This window comes from Mesitornis unicolor, unplaced genomic scaffold (assembly GCF_000695765.1).
Source record: "Mesitornis unicolor isolate BGI_N332 unplaced genomic scaffold, ASM69576v1 scaffold1178, whole genome shotgun sequence".
Taxonomy (NCBI): Eukaryota; Metazoa; Chordata; class Aves; order Mesitornithiformes; family Mesitornithidae; genus Mesitornis; species Mesitornis unicolor.
Genome location: NW_010203715.1, coordinates 2,680 through 24,534, shown reverse-complemented (window position 1 = coordinate 24,534; position 21,855 = coordinate 2,680). Strand labels below are relative to the sequence as shown.

Here is a 21,855-nt window from a genome sequence, read left to right as displayed (position 1 = left end):
GGGGATGACTTGCTGGAGAGCAGCTCAGGGGAAAGGGACCTGGGAGTCCTGGTGGACAGCAGGATGACCATGAGCCAGCAGTGTGCTCTCATGGCCAAGAAGGCCAGTGGCATCCTGAGGGCATTAAGAAGTGTGGCCGGTTGAGAGAGGTTCTCCTCCCCCTCTACTCTGCCCTGCTGAGGCCACATCTGGAATACTGTGTCCAATTCTGAGCTCCCCAGTTCAAGAAGGACAGGGAACTGCTGGAGAGAGTCCAGCGCAGAGCCACAAAGATGATTAAGGGAGTGGAGCATCTTCCTTTTGAGGAGTGGCTGAGAGAGCTGGGTCTGTTCAGCCTGGAGAAGAAGAGACTGAGGGGGGATCTCAATGCTTATAAATATCTAAAGGGTGGGTGTCAGGAGGATGGGACCAGACTCTTCTCAGTTGTGCCCAGCGACAGAACAAGGGGTCACAGTAACAAACTGCACCATGGGAGGTTCAACTTAAACATAAGGAAAAACTTCTTTACTGTGACGGTAACAGGGCACTGGAACAGGCTGCCCAGAGAGATTGTGGAATCTCCTTTGGAGGCATTCAAAACTTGCCTGGACATGTTCCTGTGTGATCTTCTCTAGGTGATCCTGCTCTAGCAGGGGGGTTGCACTAGATGATCTTCAGAGGTCCCTTCCAACCCCTACCATTCTGTGATTTTTCACCTATACTGAAGTGACAGCATGATGTATCTGATCTCCCTTGCCCTACTTACCATCTGACATACACTCAGACCTTTCAGTCACATAGTAGCTCAGTTCCAATGTCTGCTCCAGGACTGATGGTCCTCTAGGATTATAATTTACATCCTTTATGCACTAGAATCTTAAAAAATAAGTGAAAAATCTAAGCTTTAACACTAGAAGATGTCCCATAATCATTCAGCACTTACACATAAATTTTCTTGAAAAGAAATTCTAAAAGACCACAATGTGATGTTCATCCATAAATGAAGTGTCAAGCCACTGATCCGTGAGGTAGGGGGAAGCATGGAGAGGAGTTGAAACATATTCCTGTGTTGTTATTGATCCACTTGCTTTTGCTTATTACCTGCATACAGGAACTGGGATCTACCTGAAGCCTTCCAGGTATCCAAAGGGTACGTACCAAACAGTCTTTTAGTATTTAAGGAAACAGGAGTAACCCACAAGCTAAGCTACCTTAGCAGCCATCTCCTCCATATGGGAAAAGTCTTTAGCTGAAATCATAAGGGCCAATTTAAACAAAATCTCAGACAGCTTAAAGGTCTGCAAGTACAAGACAGAGACAGTTACTACTTATCTGTGAAGGACTGTTGAATGTGTCATACCTACCATACAGTGGGGCTAACTGAATACATAATTTGGGAACAGACAGCCCATCATAGCCTCAGAGACTGTGTCATAAAAGCCACTCAAAGCATACCAAAAAGATGGGTGAAGTCGGTTGCGCAGGCATGTAGAAAGAAATGCACCTCTACCAAACTGCCAGGACCTTTTCCTTCTTTGAGAATTCTGCTAAGGGAGGGGCCAGAGATATATTATTTTTCAGATGATACAGTGCTCTCCCTCCAAGTCTTTTATGGTTTGTCATCTACTTCTAAAACACCTCACACTGGGAACATCAGGCCAGTTCCTCCACAGTCTCACCCAATGCCCACAAAACCCAGTACAACTCCTTCTATTGATGCCAACACACTTTGCGTCCCAAACCCAAGCAAGAAGTCTCCTGAAGAACAAGAGTATAGAGAGCTAAATTCTGAAAGTAGCCTCTCCTATAGGGGTCCTGTTGAAATTAGAGTTCATTTCACTAGAAACTGATATTTATACTTTTGAACAGGCTAATAAATCAACAACCACCTAGATACCCAGACTTCACTTCTGACATTGGCATGTTAAAGAAAAACATATTTAAAACCAAGTCGCATTCTTAGATGACACCAGGATGCAAGAAGACGGCATCCAAGTACAAAAGCAAGTCAGCAGTCATGTGAGGCACTCCTCAAAATCACCTCAACCAACATAGCACATCTTAGCATTAAGCAATCCTCTGCTACACAGTACAAGGGACTACTAAGTCAAGGGAGTAAACTTGCTGTAAAGGCCCAGATACATGCTGTGTCTTTCACTTGTAACACAAACATAGTATGGAGGAACTATGTAGGTCCAAGAATAAGAAATACTGTCTGTGTACACAATGTGTGTCAAAACATAAACTAGAAATTATTCTTAAAACCATAAAAATCAGGCATAGAGTATACAGATGGTATTTATACTTTTATAGCCACTTAGAAACACCTCTCCCTCCCTCGCAGGAAAAGATTACAACCAATCCTTTTCAGCTAGATGGTTTCTTCTGTTGTGTTTGCTTAAGTCAAAGCTCAAATACAGAAAAGATGTCTGGTAGACAAGTTCCAAGGGGAGTCAACCTTCTTTCACAGAGCAGGTGCCATTCCAAACAACTAACAAGCACCGTAAGAAGATGGTGTGGATGGTTATAAATCCACCATCAGCACCCCCACTGCTCCTCTGAAACTTCTGGCAACTACATAATCACCAGCTCTGTGCAATGGTTCCCAAGAAACAGGCTTTGCAATGCACTCGCTCCACTCCAGAAGCATGTCCGTGAGGTGCAGAATCAAGAAGTAACTGGATTTCAGAAGTGATTGCCGTTGAAAAAAAAGGGAATTTGTGCCTCTTGACTCACTACTGAAGGCCAAACTATATGCCCAAACTACATCAAGCAGTTTAATAAAAGATGTCACTCCTCTCTATAGAGAGCTCTCCTTTTGTAATGCTGTCTTGACACAAAGGACACTGATATCTGAACAGGTTGCCCTAGTATATAAAGTTATTACTTCAGTTAGGTGTAACTGGAATTGACTCTGCATGCTTTCAGTCAAATGCAAACAGAAGAAAAGGTTGATAAAATTGAAGCAAGAATTGCTTAGTGCTTTTACAAAAGCAGACTAAGAACATGTACATGTAGTTACTGTGGTTCAGCTAACACAAGGTAACTTGATCACACATCTTTTTTATGTTTTGTTTTTATTCTATGTTTTTAACATAGAGCTGTTTGCAAAGACAGCAGCTCCAAATGCTTTGACTGTCCTCAGTGTCTGCAGTCCACCACAATATTCAGATGCTGGTATAAAAGTGTTTTCCTTATACATACTGCTGTGCAAGAACTTGGTATTACGACATTTCCAGAGACGCCAAATGAATTAAGAACTAATGCTGAAGCCTGTGTCTCTAGGTCCTTGTAGCTTCCAGAAAGTTACCTTTTCTTAAGCTATATGCAATTATTGTAGTCTGCCTTCACTCCAGCTGCCTTGCCAGACTCCACACTCAATCTCTTTCTCTACACTGCCTCTAAAGTCAAGCATTCTTCTTTTGCTTCCTTTTCCCCCAGCATGGAACTTAGGGACAAGTACAGTTTTAAACTGCTGAAGGAAATAAGCGCATCTATTGCCTAACATGCCCCATCTTTCTGTCTCTCCATCAACATGTGACCAATCAGAAGAAAATACCTCTAAAGCAAGGGCATCTAGGAATCACTCCTGTCTCTGAAAATGCACACAACAATTACCTTACATCTTGCAGTTATTATCAATGCAAAACTAACGTGAAAACAATATTCTAACTTGGTAGTATTTTATATCTACTTTACACTGATATAGAAGAAATATGCTGCCATCCGCCTATGACTATGCAGAAAACCTTGAAGGCGGAGTAGTTTTACAGAACGCTACTTTCATAAAGGGAATACAACTGCATAACCTTGCTTTTAAAACTGTTGTGTGTCCTTCGTTATACTGACACGAGCAGCTAAACCTAGTCACAGGAGCACCTACTCATGTGCACAAGTGCCAGCAAAATCAGGCTCTGAGTTTTCAGCACTTCATTTTGCTCTGTGTGAAGCCTCTAGAAGATGTGTCACAGAGGACTGATAAGCAGTTGCAAAACTTCTGATAGCAAGTACTCAGCAGCACATTCAGACTACTTCACAGAAGCAAGAGCGACTTTATCTTGTGCTCTGTATGAGGAAAATCCCATGTTTTAAGCTACCAGGTTAATTTTTGCTGAAAACAATGGCATAGTCCGCCTAGACACAAATAAAATTGCGCAGACAATTATCTGGATATATACTCTGGCACTGACATAGGAGCAAAGTAGGTTAATGTGCAGAACCATCATCACAGAGCAGTAACAAATCCAGAGGGTGGAACACAAAACAATAAACTGGTTTATTGCTACTGTTCACTACTTCCCTGTTTGGAGAAGGACATAGAATCTGCTCCAAGGAACACATCACTCAGGCAATCTGTAAAGAGGTTATGTTGCAAGGTTTTCCCCTCACTCTATGTAAAACCCCAGATCAGACAAGAGTATTTGTCTGAAAAAGTACTACACAGAGCCACACACTCTCCTTTTGATCTTATGTTCCTTTTTCTCCATCTTAAGAATGGACAAACCTAAGATGGGGTCAAATCTCCTTGGATAGAGGAACAGAAACGTGTTATTAAAACAAAGTGTGTACATAAGTGGTTTCTGTCTTGGGATCTGAAAACCAAGTTTAATTAACCAGCTGAGTGGAAAGCACAGTTTACATAGTGAAGACTATCTGTGGACTCTCACCCCAGTCATTCCACACAACCCACTGTAACTGCTAGCCCACATAACAGCAATTTTTGCTAGTAGAGACACAGTAACTCGGATGAGGGATCTAGGTGCCAACTTTCACAGAGATTAAGAAAGAAGAAACAAGTGTTTAAAATAGAGGAAATAGAGACCAACCCATATTACACAGGCTATTAAGTAGTTCTGTAAGGGAGACAGAGCTTCGTTGCTTCTTGAACTCCTAGAAATTAGTTTTTCATCAGACAGTCATTCAGTGCTAAAAGGATATTGATAGATTCTGCCACTGTCAAGAAAAGAGAGTCCTGGAAAGAGTCTGAAGACTTCTGCCTTTTCCTACCTGTATTCTGGAAGTCTCCTTTCTGAAATACTGGATGCTTACAATGGAAGCCATTGAAAAGTGTGATAAACTTAAAAAAAAATTAGCTCTAGGAACACCAATGCCTTTCCATTGAATACTTGATCATCTGGTTGTCAGGCCACAGAACTGTAACTTGGTGGTTTGGGATTCTGCCTTTGGTTTCCAGTGTCTCCATTATTTAACATTCAGCTCAAGAGATTGTCTCCCATTCCGTGTTTGCAGAGTTCTTAGCTCAGTGGCTCCTTAATATTTCTTGAGAAATTTAAATGAGGCTACTGTCCAAACAACCAACATTAAGGTTAGCTTCATGTTGCATTTAAGATGATGTAACCTAATGCTGCTGCAGAGGGAGGTTTGTTTCATCCTGCTCACTCTCCTCTATTGCATCATATCCATCTATCTTATCTCTCCATGCAGTGACAAGGCTGCTGCTTCAGCTTGCAGAATTGATGGAAAACTAATTAATTTGGAGGGTGGATTAGTCATCATTGGAGGAGTGAAAAGGGGACCATCTTCAGTGGAAGCTCAGTGCTAGATTAAATGCAAAGTTGAACTGTACTCTGCTTAGAGGGATCTTCAAAACTTCCCTGGGTGTTTAGCTCACTAGTATTGGCACAGATATTTTCAAACCATGACTAAGCAAGTACCAAACGGAATTCAACTCCTTTGTTACAGGGTACTAATTTTTGTTGGATACTAATTTTTGTCAAAACCTCACACCGATTTTATCAAAGAGAGAGATCAAACCTCAATTGGGACAGTTAAATACAATACTGGAACAACATTCCCACTGAAAAAAAAACAAAAGGGTTTTCCCAGCCATTATAAAAAGATAAACTTAGATAATTAGACATGATATGCACAGTTATCCTAGAGAACATTTCTAGCGATTACTTGAAATAGATATATCAGCTGGTAGTTTAAAAAACTTGATAATATATTAAAAACTATGACCAATATTGTTTTCTGTGCATAGAGATAAACATCCTGCTCAAGGATCTGAACTCCTATTTAAAAACAAAACCAAACATTAAGAATAAAAAGCACTCAGTATGGTTCTGAGACACATATGTGGCTGCATTGCATATTCCCTGCCTACACTGACAGTGTGGGAGCTCTGTTAGTCATCTAATGCGCATATTTGCTTGGCACAATGCCTTTACTTTCTTATGCAGGCAAGAAAGATGATCACCATTTTATTGTATTTTTACACCTTCACTGCATGTTCATCAGTCAGTGTGACCAGGCCTTCAAAATTCAAACTGAATCCCAAGGACCGGAAGGTTGTAAAGCATGTCTGTAAAGATAAGGATGACATTTTAGATTCATGCTGCTTAGACACATTTTTTGGTGGGCCCTAACAAAATGTCTATTTTAAGAATAAGGATCTCTTCTTGAATAGAAGCCTAATTTAGTTTTGCTTTCAACCCCAACACAGATCCTTTTACTATCTCCAAGGACATCAGAAGTTCTCAGTTGGCTTGCTTTAACTGTTCTTCTCTGCCTCCATTCTGGAGGAAGCTGGAACAGAACCTGAATTTAGTTTTTGAGGAAGGCTGTCATAAGACCTCCTTGCCCAAACTACACCAAGATTACATGGATTCCATCCTTGTGTGTATTGAGTTTGTGTGGCAGGGTTTTGGTAGCAGGGGAGGAGCTACTTGGAGCCCCAGCTCCAAGTCAGACCTGCCTCTGACCAAGGCTGAGCCATCAGCAATAGTGTGAGTACCTCTATGATAAGAGATTTAAGAGGGATGCGGTGCATGGAGCACCAAGATGAGGCAGGGGGCAGCTGGCCCAGCCCCCCCTACTCCCAAGAGCCAGGAGTTCTTCAGGACCAGCAGAAGGACCCTGCAGTAGAGAGAGGATGGGATGTGAGAGAAACACAGACAACCAAGGTCACTGAAGAAAGGAGGGGGAGGAGGTGCGCCAGAGCAGAGATTTCCCCTGCAGCCCATGGAGGTTCATGTTGGAGCAGAGGGAGGACCCCACACCACAGCAGGGGGCTGCACCCAAAGAAGGCCATGACTCTGTGGGAAGCCCACGTTGGAGCAGTCTGTTCCTTTAGTACTGCACCCTGTGGAAAGGGCCCACACTGGAGCAGTTTGTGAAGAACTGCAGCTTCTGGGAAGGACTGACATCTGAGAAGTTCATGGAGGACTGTCTCCTGTAGGAGGGACACCACACTAGAGCAGGGGAAGAGTGTGAGAAGTCCTCCTGCTGAGGAGGAAGCAGTGGCAGAAACGACGTGTGATGAACTGACTGCAACCCCCATTCCCCTGCATCACTGGCAGGGAAGAGGTAGAGAAATCGGGAGTATAGTTTAGCCTGGGAAGAAGGGAAGGATGGGGGGAAGGTGTTTTTAAGACCTGGTTTTATTTTTCATTATCCTACTCTGATTTGATTGGTAACGAATTAAATTTATTATTTTCCCCAAGTTGAGTCTGTTTTTTGTGGTGAGTGATCTCTCTCTGCCTGTCTTGACTCATGAGCCTTTTGTTTATATTTTCTCCTCCCCATCCCACCCAGGGGAAGAGCGAGTGAGTGGCCACGTGGTGCTTAGTTGCTGGCTGGGCCTAAACCACAACATTCTGGCATCCAAATTTCATTTAAATCACAGAAAACACATACAAGAAAGGTGTGCCTTTTCAGTTTAATGTTGAGGATGATATCTGAAGAGGAAGGGAGGGAGGCAGAATTTCCAAGTGTCTCAATGCTGTCAGACATTGAAGGAATTACTCTGGCCACTTCCTGTTCCAATTGCCCTGGATGCTGCAAATTATTATTATTTTCCCATGAGATACTTCATTTTACAATCTGCTTTGTACAGAATTAGCAAAGCACCAATTCAATTGCATTCTGACACACAAGGGAAGATGTGCTTTGAGTGGAGGTAGTTCATGCTGTTTCTCAAATATCTCAGTGGCAAACCTACTTCACAGAATCAATAGGAGTTGGAAGGGACCTCGAAAGATCATCTAGTTATCTACTTAACATTGACTACTGCATTCATGTCAAGGAGAAGTCTCCCTCTGCCCCATTCCACTGTGGAAACTGGCAAGACCAGCCTTCAAGGGCAGTCTGGGACTGCCTTGTAGGACTTCTTCTAACCCCTTCCTTAAAAGTGCCTTAGGCAATACAGGCTGCCATGTCTCTGCTGGTTTTGTCCCAGATGTGCACCTGTTTGGAGTTCTGAGGACTGCAGTGCTTTGGTGTAACGTCTGCTGACTGCACTCAGTGTGTTAGTTCTAGCTGAAGGGAACAGCTTTTGATAAGCAGAAGTTCAGAATAGGTAAGATCTGGTCCAATCTAGTGCAGCTCTGTCTTTAAATTCTATGGTGGTAGGACAGAAGAAATATGTGGGAAGCATCCACAATAATCAACCATCTCAAGTTAATTAGCAATTAATTTAGTGAGCTACTAAAGTCTAGCAAAGATGAATCCTGAGAGATTCTGGTCACAGAATTTACCCTGATGTAAATCTAGATTAACTTCTAGAGAACATCAATCTGCATGATAGTTACTCCAGATTTACACCCAGCTACTCTGAATTTGTGCACTTGTTTTCACAGCCATGTGGGAGATCTGTCTCAACACAAACCAGCTTCACTCTCCTGCAGATTTTGCAAGGTACACAGTTACACCCCTGTAAAAATCTAACCTCAGTGAAATGAGTAAATTACATTTTCCACCTTGATGAAACCTAAGCTTCTCATAACAGACAAAAACCCTGCTACAGCGCCAGCCACTACAAGTGGTCACAATATCCTCCTCAGCTCTTAGTCTTTGGGCAGTAGGGATAATTCCCTCTCACTGGATTTCGTGACGCATAACAGCAAGCATCAAAGTTACTACATTCTTCTGCTTAGGACTCTTAATGAGTATTAGGAATACCAGATCCACAGAGTGCAGTTTTGAGTCTGGTCTCACAACCCTACCAATATCTACATCAGTCTTTCAAGGTCATCTTTCTAAGAGGGTGAAGAGGGAATAAACACCTTCAGACCATTAGCATTCCCCCACATGATACACACTGCAGCTGCATCAAAGAAATTCGATATGACAAAGAAGTTATTGTCCTGCCACACAGCCCTTTGCCCTTCTACCAGCTCTGATCAGCTTTGCATCCCCATCTCTGCACAGCCATCACTTCCTCCTTCCTTTACCCCTTAAGCTAACTGCTGGATTAAAATGATATAATATCCCTTCCCACCCACATGAATCCCAATACAGGTTGTACAGCACTGCTCATGAAATTCTAAGTTGATTCATGTAAGGAAACGTTTGTATGCTTCTGGGTGAGTCAGAGAGCAGGTCACAAGCAACAGCCAGCAGAAATAGATCACAGGCCACATACAAATGCAAGTTCTGTAATTCTGAATTCAACATATGTCCAGAGATCCTGTCAAATGGTTTGTGGAAACATTATGGAAAGATGCTTAAAGCCATTTTTGCTAGACGGTTTAAGTTCACATTAAGAACTTGCATGAAACTCATTCACATGGGGATATTTAAAGCAAACTGTAAGGCTCCCCATACCAGCCTAACTTTGAAAAAATTGTATATGTTCCCACCCCCATTCCACTGACACAGACCCTAACTGCCTCACCTAGTTTTATCCTCTGCCTTTTCTGAATTCAACTGAGCTTCACCATCAGGTGGGATAGGTTACTGAGGGCTGGGTACAAATATCCTGCTTAATTTCTAGAAGACTAACTGGGCACAAAGTCTTTGCACTGTTTCTCCAGGGTCTCCTCAGCTGCCTCATCCCTCCTGCCTGAAGCACAGCAGAAGGGTGAAATAGAGTTGGGTTTTTTTAAACAGAGATGAAAGTTAAACAAAGTAAAGCAATCTCTCACATTACCAGAATCAAAATTGCTTAGTATAGTAGCAAGAGACAGGCTAAGACCAAAAGTGGATGTCAATTTGCAAACTGCTATTAGATTTGCAGGAAGCTAATCCACCAAGGACTACACTGCACCCTAGAGAGTCCTTAATTAATAGTGTCACATTTGCAATAGGCTGGTTAAGGTTGTGTCAGGATTTACATTATAAATCCCTAATTATACGTTAGCAAAACAATCCTGAAACTTACTGAAGCACGATATACAGGACTCCAGTCCAGGAAGACAGACTCTGAGAGGGAGGCAGCAGAAAGTGTTAGTAACAGGGTAGACTGGTTTTTATGTTTTAATTTGAAAATACCCCTCCCAAAAAAAAGCAAGCTTGGAACCATTTCAAGTTCCAAGCAGAGAACATTTTGGCAGGTATTTAAGACTGATTCCTGGAGGTGGTAAACACCCTTGACCCTAATCTCAGTGAGAAGTATGGGTTGTTTGCATACCCCCAAAGAACAAGGGATTACCAGTGTCTAAGTACTCATTTATATCAATGGGCGTTAAAGCACATAGCTGTTTCTGGGGTCTGGAACACAGTCCATCTGTGCTTGCTCTGTTATTCTTGTTTTAGAGAGCTTGATCCTGCTTCTGTCACTGGGCTGATGATGTCTACAGCCCAGGGTCGAGAAGATAAGCACTACAGAATCCCTACTGTGATTAAATATACAGTATATATAAAAGCCTTATGCACATTACTCCCCCCTTGATGTTTATATGCAGTTTATTTCACGGTATCTTGGCACTGTTTCTTTGATTAGAAAATATACAGTATCAAATTTGAAGCTCCAACACCATCAGCTGGAGCAGGGTGGATACCTCTGACTTCCAATTCTTGGAAATGGACTGCAGTAGTGGGGAGGAGAAGCAGCATTAAGCAGTGTTAAGAGAACGGACGGCATAGACAGAGGCACTTCATGACCATCCAAGTCTGCAGTAAGTGGTCTCAGTACTAAAGTAAGGTTAAAAGTAAGGTCAAAGTAAAGCCAGTAAGTGGTTTCAGTATCAAAGAGGCCCATCTGCTGGCTGCTTCCATCCTTCATTGTCCTGAGGTCCAGGCACTGGTGCCCCTAAATGTCCTGTGATACTCCATTCTACATTCTTCAATACTTCTGTTACCCTCACAGAAGTGCACGTGCCTCAGAACAGCCTTCAAAGTACCTCAGGCCTTGGCTTTAGCCAGGTCTGTCCCACTTGTGAACCCCAGCCAACTGGCAGTGGAGCATGGGAGGATATCCCTTTTATCCTGACCCGTGCATTGTGGCTTTGTGTCCCAGAGACAGCAAAATGGTATGAGAGCCCCAGGGCCATGCCACAGCCTCTCCGACTTGGGCTCTGCTGGCTCAGCATTGATTAACTATGGAAAAGAACTTTGTTTCTTCTAGAGTCCAGCACTGTAGCTCTAAAGGCAGTGGCAGTCTGTTATGACTTTTCTTAGAGAGGAAGCTGGGTGCTTCTCAGGTCCTAGGTCAGGACTCGGGAGCTCCCCATCCTGTATGATACAAGACTTCCCACATGAAGACAGTATTGTCTTAATTTTACTTAATTGTATTAAGTATTTGGACACTACAAGCTACAAAAGGGCCATATATTAAACACATGAAACATGACCACCCTTAATGTACTCAGGTTTGAAAAGCTTATCCATTCACCTGTAAGACCCTGTAAGTAAACAATCAGGATGTTCATCTGACTAGCAATTACTGATTATAAATCCTACCATAACTCAGAACCTTACCTTTCACACACTTATCTCCCCAGCATAAACCACAGTGAGCCTGACCTTCTTGGATAATTCCTCCCTTTCTACAAACAGACTAAGTTTATTAGCATGGTAAATAGATCTTAAAAAGGATTCACTCAGAAAGCAGACAATGGTCTAGAAAGAGAATAGTTTTCTTTTTTCTACCACTGTACCAAATGGCATCTTCCTGTTTGCTAAATAGCTGCCTGCTTAGGTTAAACTGTTCCATTGATTGTGGGGTGCCACACATCACTGACGGGAGCTGAACTGGTTATCCCAAAAGGATGAATGAAGCACCTCAAACCGTCAGTGTAGCACTACTGCATCCATTTAGCCTCTTGCTGCTACAGCCTTAAAAATTAATGACTTCTCTAGGGAGTATACAGACACGATACTCAAAGCAAAGGAAGCTGCTGCCAGTACTGTTTTCCTCTCCCTAGACACTACTTCAAGTCAAAACAGAATAGCAGCTTTTGCCACCTAGCAAAGTGTTAGGATCCTTTCAGACAGAAAAAATGCCTATGCTAGTATAGACTTGAAGTTCCACAACCTGCAAGACATCACCACGTAGTCTGATATTGTTCCCTCCACCATCTAGGGGATTTCTGCCATCAAGTCCAACACAAAGAGGAATTAACCTTCATTCTGGGGTGACTTCTGAAGTTATCTTGGTCCAAGTCTTGTGAAGATGCTAAACCTTGTTTAGAAATAATGATCTGCATACAATTAAAGGGAGTGCTTAGTTTCTCCAGCTCTAGCACTGACTTGATTTCTTGCTTTTCATTTTCTGTGCAGCAGCTAACACACCCACAGACACGATACAGCATATACACAGAAACACAGGTCAGCAAAGTTATTGATGTAAGGCCACTTCTTTAAGGAATTATCTCATGCAAATGGAAATATCAGCAGATGGGGCTCTGCTTCTGCATCATATTCCTCATATGTGAATGCCTGGCAGGTGCAGAGGGGGACAGGAACAATCACTTTCTCACCCTTTCCAGCCCTTACTTTTAATTACATCACTGCAAACAAACAAACAAACAAAATCCAAAAAAGAAACAACTTATTTTGCCTTCCAGTTCCTTTGCTTCCCGAAAAACACCCTCCATATTAACCAGTGTCATTGAGAAATAGTCTGCCAGAAAAAGACTTAGAAATCCTCAAAATGGGTTAAACATTCAAAGTTATCAATTAACAGCTCCCAAAGTGAGGCAATAAAAGAGCACAGCAGAACAGCTTTAAAATTTACACTTATCTAAGGTCTGAGACCAGTTCTTGAACAGGAATAAAATGCTCTCTAGGACAGAGGACCTATGTAAATCTAAGAAATAAAAATAAATTTACCTAATGTAAATCACTGACTAGCAAACAAGGCTTTATCTAGCCTGACTTGCTAGCAAGATCTCAGATTTCTGCTCACCTCTAGCTCTTGAAGCTCATGAAGCATCAGCTCCTAAAATCATGCAGCAACTGAAGAAGAAAGCTGGCAATCACAAGCAAGTAGATGCAATGCTTGATATTCAGTATTTCGGGAAATGGCCTAGAAATGGCTGCATGGATTAACATGGCATTTTCCAGGACCAATATCGGTTTCAAGATGGTATTTCCAAATACTTGCTGTGTTCTCAGAATCAGAGAGCATGATGTCCACAGTAATCAGTTGCAAAAGAGGAACAAAAATCAGAAGCAAATGATGCTTTTATGTATCCCTAGTGGTGGCCATCAGCTCATGTCACTCCATGATAAAGTCCCTTACAAACAAGGCTTTATGTGAGTGTGTGTGTCTCCCCTCCTGTTACTGACAGAGAAATCTCAACAGCCAGTCCATTATCAGCTAGTAACATTCTAGGCTAATCCCAAGCATACTGAATATCATTAAAGCAAAGTTAATCACAAACACTGTTCAAGAGCCTATTGTCCAAATATAAATAAGACCTACAAGTTACCACTGTTGTTACTGGTATTTAAGGCTCCAGAACACTGTTATCAATATGAAAGAAACTGTCATTACCTCTCAAAACTCACTGCAAATCCTTATCCCTGAATAAGGGCTGAATACCTTGCTTAAGGACAAACACACAACACATTGTAACAGAAGGACTAAAGAATTCATAGAACTGCAGTATCATATCCTAACCTACCTCACAGTATTTCCTCAATTCAAAAGCCATAAAAATGGAGTACTGTTTCCCCACCAAAAAATCACACTAGAAGGCACATTAGCTACTATGGTTAAAGCAACACTGGTAAATATTAGTAAAAATAAAGTACAAAAATATTTGAAGCAGCTGCATGTAGTAATTTCTCTATAATCTCCCTGGTTCTAGCTACTTGTATATCATCTTTATGTGGAGTGTGTTCATCTTCAGATCATCACATATCAAATCCCTTTGATTTACTTTGGCTGACATGGGTAATAAGCTCTCTAGAGGTTTGTAATTTCTTTCTCATTGTTGCTCATATTTTTTTGTCTTGGCTACTTGTTTCTGCTGAAGCACCCAGTTGCCACTAATTTTAAGCTAAACAAAGACTTCTCCCAGCTAAACTGTTCACTGGATTTATGGGCAACCTGCTGCATGCTCAGTCTTCAGAAATTATGAATGTAGTCAATTCTATAGCTTCCAGGGAAAACTTGCTGCTTTCATACTTTGACAACATCAAACAGAAGCTGCTAATCTGAGAGGATGCAGTGGGCAGAGAGGGCAGCCTGCACTTCCTCAGTTTGAAGCCTTTGTGGCAGAAGGTTACTCAGACCTTTGTAAGAGAGAAATACATAGCTAGAGGTGATGACACTTGGGCTGGAGAGGTGACACACACATCGAAAGGATGGGAGCCATGTACAAACCAGCAGAGATTCGTATCAGCTGAAAAAATGAAGGAAGAAAACCTTGTAGACACAAATAAGAAACTCTGTATTTCAAACTGCAATAAACATCTGGTTTCAAGGACAGCAAATCAGCTTAGAGATCTGCTCTCAAGTTCTACTTCTGTTCAGTAGGGAATAACGAAGGGAGTAAGTGGGATGCCTTAATAAAGCAAATTCACAAATGGCAGCAGCACTATTCCAGATAGCTTTGGACTGCCTTCTCTTCCCAGAGCAATCGGCAAGCCCACAGGCACAGCTTTATAAATCCCAGATGCCACCAGATAATGCCAGTAAACTGTGACAGAATACAAGAAAGCCAGAGACAGTGTTAGCAGGATCCGACTTTTAAGCAAGCTTTCCAAGAGAAATCTTTTTTTCCCCCAAGAGAATCTTTTCCTGAATCCTGGGTACACAGGTAATGGTTTCCTCAGTCCAAACACAGGAACCAGCACCATGCCAAAATCAGTACCTTACCACTGGCACAATTTTGGTGGTTAAAAAAAAACTTTATGCAACATTAAAGTCATGCCCAGGACTAACACAAAGCAATAGTTCTCAATTTAATCTAATGTAAGATAATATAATGTAATCTAATCCACTCAAGGATAACAGACTGAAAACTGATGTTCTGAGCTGCACAGAAAACACTGCAGATAAAGCATATTGTTGCTTAATTGCTGGTTCTCTCATTATCTAGCATCACTACAAAACTTAGAGCACCGAGTGTCCACTTATGATATGCTGCCCACTGACAACATGCAGAACTGTGGCAAATCGCCAAAGCTATATTCAGAATGAAGATCTACAGTGTTTCCAACCAGGAGTTTGAGAAGTTAGGGTGCCAGAGAGTACACACCAAATTCAAAGGGACGATGGTTTTTTTTTTCTTAAAAAAAACTCAGGACATAAACTGCTGTAACATGACACTTCAAGCTCAAAAGACAAACATTAAGAACAAATGGCAGCGCCTACTTCAGGGAAAAAACACATAGTTAAGAAGCTAGAGAGGTTATAAAACACACATAGCATGAAAAACGTTACACATACTTGCAGTAATTTACCACAGAGAACAGGGCACTTAAGAGTTTAAAAACATGGTTTAAGACAATAAATAACAGGCTAAAATACACACAGCGTTTGGACACTCAACTCCTAATATATTTCAATGCAAGTTAGGCATCATGTAAGTATGTGAGAAGTCCCCCTCTAATTTAAAAGAAAATGCTAATTATTTTAATTATGTGGCCATTCTAAATGGGCTCTGAAGTGCAGAAGCAATCACCAGCAGAATAAAATAGCCATTACATGCTTTTTAGTCACAGGATTTGTTACAATAATTCACAAAGCTCCCAGCAGTTTCATAACAAAGTAGTCACATCTGCAGTCTCACAGAAATGATCATGTCTGTGCCAATGTCTCATCTTATGAATGTTTGCAGGCTTTGATTTCCATGTTTAGAAGAGGACTAAAGCCAATTAGTTAAATTATTCCACCTCTCTGCTTGCTATTCTTAAACTTAAGCAGCAAATGCTTTGGTCAGTGTAATGGAATGGTGGCAGTGATCTGTACTGGCAAAGGAGGCTCTGCTCCTAAAGGAGACAGCTACAGCCAAGCCCCAGGCTGGTAATATGCACCAATACTGAGATTGAAAATGAGGGAACAGATGCTGCTGGAGTACCAAATGGAAAATGCTCTGGGAAACAAACCAAACAAATCTAGCCATACTGAACAAATCAAGGTACAGGAAGGAAGCGGCAAGTCTCTGTTTCTAAAAGTAAGACAGACTCCACAGAACCATCAGAAAAAAACCATACTGCCTGATGAATAAAATGAATTGTCTTTCCCAGAATCTCTGGATGATGCTAGTATTAAGCACATTTTACTCACCTGAATTAAAAACAAAGCAGCAAACAAACCCCAAAAAACCCAAACAGGCAAGTATAATTCAGTGAACTGACAGTAAATTCAGAAGTCGTATGGTATACCCAAGGGAATGTTTCAGATAACATCTATGCAAAACAAGTACTCTGTTAGGGAGGCTGAATCAAGATGCCTAGCTTGCTTCTGTGTGTCCTGACCTAAACAGTATGACCTAAATCCTGCAAGAGTGCAGAAAAACAAAACGTCAAGCCCATAAGGACTCTCACTGCCATTAGCAGGCCTGCAGTAGCCTGCCTTCCTTACTGTTTTATTGGAATACATATCTGTATCTTAAATAGCCCAAATTTTTGTCAAGTCCATGACATCCTTATGAGATGAAAAATTTCATTCCTTATAGAGAAAGACAGGGAATGCATCCAAGGAGATCCAGCTGCCTGCCTTTTGAGTAGGTAGCTACTCAATAACAGAACTGTGGAAGAGTGGCTGTGTGGAAAAGCTCCGGGAGCTTGAGTGTTGTCACCACAGCTGCACATGACAGATGTTAACCTACAGCCCATGGACTACTTGTGACAACTCAATTTCTGAAGATTTGCTGATCTCAACTGATGGGTTCAATGGGCTGTTCTGCTCCTCTGTACTTCACTCAACCAAAGAAGAAACTTCTAAAATCCTCTTCTCCATTTCCCCTTAACATTCACTTGCAATTATCATTCTAGACGTGAAGTAAAGCCATGGTCCTGGCAAACTGGTGGAAGGCTACAAAAACCAACGCTTCTTTAACACTGAAATTAGGTAAGAATCTGCCTGATAAAAAAAAAGGGAAAAACAAAACCAAACCAAACCCAAAAAAACCACCACCACAGCAAAAACAGCTAGTTACTGCTGGTTTAGCCCATCTCAGCTTTTTGAATCCTGCCTTCCAAAAGGATCCAAAGCTTGTTATACTCCAATAGAGCCCTTCACTTATTTCACATCTGCAAAGTATTCACCTCTACCTAAAAAAGTCTGCAATGCTGTTGATTGCTAAAAATCTCCTACCATTGAAGCAGCAGGAAGAGAAAGAAGGTAGTAATTGGAATGACCCGCTTTTACAGACTGCAAGTCATCTATTATGAAAATAGTTATTATTTATAGCACCTGAGATACAGTTCAGAACGAACACCCTCACCATGCAAAATTCTGAGCTTTTTTCAGTAGGTTTGGTTATTCAGTGATATCTGAAAAGGCTCTCTGCATCTTTACAAAATGCCAGCATTTGTATTTCTGAACAAACTCTAGGGTACCATTAGAGGCTCGTGATATCTCCAGCGTTATAAACAGGGTATGTTCTCCCACTGAAGGGGAATAGCAACTATATGCAGAGAGAAAGGAAATGCTTGTGTCTCAGGGTAGAAACCAAAACGATTACTACTTTCTGGGGTACAGAATTAGGGTAAAATGAGACACAACCTCATTTCAAAAGCAAGGTATACATTTGTTCAAACGAATTAATCATGTAAATTGATCTAAGCTACCCATGCTAAGAGGCAAAATCAGCAGAGAATTAAACTATACATTAAAATAAGTAGTAAGCTGTAGTTTCAACAATGGAAGAAGCTATGTACAAACTTAGTATTACTAAATACAAATGGTCCTGTAAACTTTGACTGAGTCTTAAAGGATGTGAAAGTTTCACGTTTCTGCATCTAAGAACATCAGAAACAATATAGGTAGATTGTAAAAACAAAAAAAAGGCCCTAAAGGAAGTAGATTAAATAACTGAAGGTAATCAAAACATTCAAAATCTTAACTCCTCAATAAAAACATTCTTTTCTAAAAGATTTTCAATTAAATTTAAGTTCAATCGCAATTTTAGAATGTTTTAACTCACAGGCCAACACTGAACTCATTGTAATACTTCGTTTGACTCTCATTTGCAATGATTTTATAGCGCTAATACTCCACTGTCAAGCACTTCAGAGCTAGACATGAAAAACCTAACTTTCAACTCATGCATTAAATTTCCTTCAAGTATCTTGTTTGTTGCTCTGCACGCATAACAGTCCCATGTCTGCTCCTTTACCATCTATTTCAAACAATTTTATACTTTACTGACTTAAGTTTAGAGACTAGTGCTATTCTAATTTTCAACATCTAATTCTTAATGACACATAACACAACTTACCTTTACCTGTAGCCCTTGCATTTGAGTAAAAGATATACACCTTCAGGCACAGAGAACTCGCAGGATCTAGGGAGACCGCGATTGCTAGGTAAAATTCTGATTTCAGTAAACACACATTTCAAGAGGTAATAAATGTCAGAGTCACTTCTCTGCACTAATAATACAAGATGCATCATTGCCTGAATAAAGAGCTACAACTGTAAATAGAAAGTATTCTAAATAGAAAGTATTGTGTTCACTGTGAGTGGATATCCAAGAGGGCATTTAACCTTAACTGCTAATATTGGGTGTACAGATAAAAATACGTATCTTTACCAAAGCACACGTCCTTTGAAGATCTTCCTGCTTTTGTTACACTTCGACTTGTGTTGTTACTGGGCTCTTTTTGTTGTTTTATTCTCCTTTAGGTTAGATATGATTTCACCAACTTCTGCAGTAGTAATTCTCAGAGTCTGTCTACACAGGGTTACCTACCAGAACAGTAATTTAGCCTGAATATTTAGGCATATGCATTTCCATGTTTGCAGTCTGTTTCTGTAAGGTGTGCATGTGTTGAAAACAAACTTGGTACACTAATGCTAGCAAATTTCCACATGTAAATTAGACCTCCATTTCCCAGTGAAATGCATCCATCTCACGCATCTCTCAGGGTCACATAGGAATGAATGACAGAATTTGATCACTGCCTACTTATAAATAGAGACATACTTTGCCAGACTGCTTTCTGCATTTACTGTTTCTTACAAGGATTGTGTAATGAAGGTGAAAGGAAAAGGAAGCTGGAGATAAGATTCTTCCACTTTTTGAAATGGAAAAATCTAAGCCCATTGGACTTGTCCACTAAAACATACACTGACTTTTTTCCCCCCAGATCAGTTATAAATCTTATGTCTCACAGGTATAATATTATTTATGTATTTAATATTGGAGTTGTAACTGTGCAATGTATTTCAAGGCATAATACGCAGTGTTAGTGTCCTGGTCTCCTGACCTGTAACCTGTTCCCTACTGGCAGGGCCTTATACTCCAAAAAGTCTCAGTGACCAAAAACGCTTTGCAAGGGTACAGACATCATTCACATGAAGTATTCTGCATATTTCATATTACATCCATGATTTCATTAGCTTTGTCAACTGCAGGTTGCAGCCTTCTGCAAATGAACTAACAACCTTGGAACACACAGCTTTCAAAACGGAGACTCCTTTGAAACCAGTAGTTTCAGTCATGTTGTAAAGCTTACATCTCATAGTTTTCCTAGAAGTTCTAGAAACAAAGTAGTTCAGAAACAATGGGTGCAGATCTCAGGTTCACCAGGGTAAATGAAATTACTTCCTCTAATGTGGAGGGATTCAATTCACACTCACACACAGAGAAAACATAGTTGCTCCATAGTCATACTAGTGTAACTGGAGAGAAACAAACACATCTCCATAGGTTCTGAAAGCAGACTCTAGCCCACTATTAAGTTTCTTTAGTGCAGTAACTTCTTGTACACTCAAGGACATCTAGTCCTCCTTAAGACTTACAATTTCAGACTAGACTATGGTGCCATCTTACGCTGTCAGTGTCTGCCAGGAACTCTGAAGCTCTATCCTCCATCAGCTTCTTTAAGGAACATTCTTATCTTGCATAAAACTGCTGTCTTCACAGTCCTGAGTGCTCATCAGCACTTTTAATGAAACATGATCTGTGGACAAACGAGTGGTAGAACAATTCTAGTGATATCTGAATTACAACATTTGAATTATTAAAAAAACCAGTGTAATTAAGACTAGCTGTGTCATAGCTTATGCAGTTTAATTATGTGGTTTATGCACATAGACATCAGTTTGGATAGCGACATGTTAGCTGTGTGTGTGACAGTGGGCAAAACTAGCGAGCAGGTTCTGCACACTGCAGCTATGAGTAAACGTTCATTGAAGCTTTCAAAATCTGTCTGAACCTCTGGCACATCCAGAAGTACCACATTTGCACACACAGGATTATGAAGATAGGTACCATTCTAAGATAATACCTGAAGAGTGAGTCTGTGTCAAAACCAAGAGCTTCCATTAACAAACACAGCTGTGTCCACAGGTAAGCATTGCTATAAAAATGCAGAAGGTTCCACTATCTTGCTGTTATACCCATAAGCACAGTAGTAAAATACAGAATGAAACCAGTTATGATACAGAATCACAAAGAAAACAAGAAATTTTTTTTATTGTAGAGGACCACCTCTTAAAAATACTAAATATTTTGGGCAGCTATGCTTGACCTTAAACCAGGGTCAGACTGTTACCTTCTATTATACCAGTCTCTTAGAGCTGCAAACAGGGACTGAGCCCCACTGAAACAAGTTCTGAAAGGCTGCTCCTGCCCCAGACAGGTTAGGGTCAGGTTACATGCAGCAGATCATGAAGCAAGGAAGGGCAAAGAAGGAAAAAAAGACACAAACCAAGAACACACAGAATCACTTACTGTAATTCTAGCTGGTCACAAATCAGGAGTCTTACAGTGCAGGAGATTGAATCTGACTTCTAACATGCAAATTATTACCATACTAGCTCTTTAAAATGTTGCTCAAAATCACAGGTCAAGTTGGTTCCATAACATTAAGGGAGGAGTCTGAAAAGAGCCAAAAAAGAATTACTGTGCTGAGCTCCACAGTGAGATAAAAAAATCCTGTCACCTTTCAGAGACATTCAAGACTCGTCTTTCCCAATTATCATGGCTCGCTCACTATGCAGTAGCACACACATATACGGCATACACGTACTCTGAATCTTTTCTGGCCTTAGTCTGCTAAAGATGCCTTAGCACAATCAGCTCATCAGCTCTTAACTTTCACTTGCATGTTTTGTTTGCAAGGAGTCTCACGTATCCTCTAAAGTAGAAACACTCTCTATCAGAAAACTAAAAATAAACTAAATAATAAACTAAAAGAATCCATGCCTGTGATAGGTTGAATCTTGGGTCCCATCAGTCACACTTGGCTGTGGTCTACACAGGATAAGGAGTGAACCGCAAGAGAACTGTGATGGCAAAATTCTCAGTGATTTCAGTGAAGATGCAATTCTGTCATGCACCTTTTAAAAAGCTACAATTAAGGAAGCTTCTTCTACAAAAGCCTACAGGGCTCTAGTCTCCACTACCTCTTCGGCCTTTTGACTCAACACCCCACAGGACAGAGCGATCCAGTTAAGCAACTACCACCAAAACCTAGGAAAACTCCCTGACTTTTGGCAAGGGTTTGTTTGTGGACAATTGTGAGGTAGAGCCAAGCAAGCGGAATTCTTTAACATAGTCTGTTAGC

General features: G+C 41.0%; 1 protein-coding gene across 1 annotated transcript in view; it reads right to left on the bottom strand.

Moving 5' to 3' along the window:
- The window catches only part of PTPN5 (protein tyrosine phosphatase, non-receptor type 5 (striatum-enriched)), an 82,398-nt gene extending 62,151 nt beyond the window's left edge, over positions 1-20,247 (bottom strand). Inside the window, exon 1 of the mRNA XM_010190793.1 lies at positions 20,087-20,247. The gene's annotated coding sequence lies outside the window, so the exon portion shown is untranslated. The remainder of the gene's footprint in view (positions 1-20,086) is intronic.
- Positions 20,248-21,855: the final 1,608 nt, after the last annotated feature.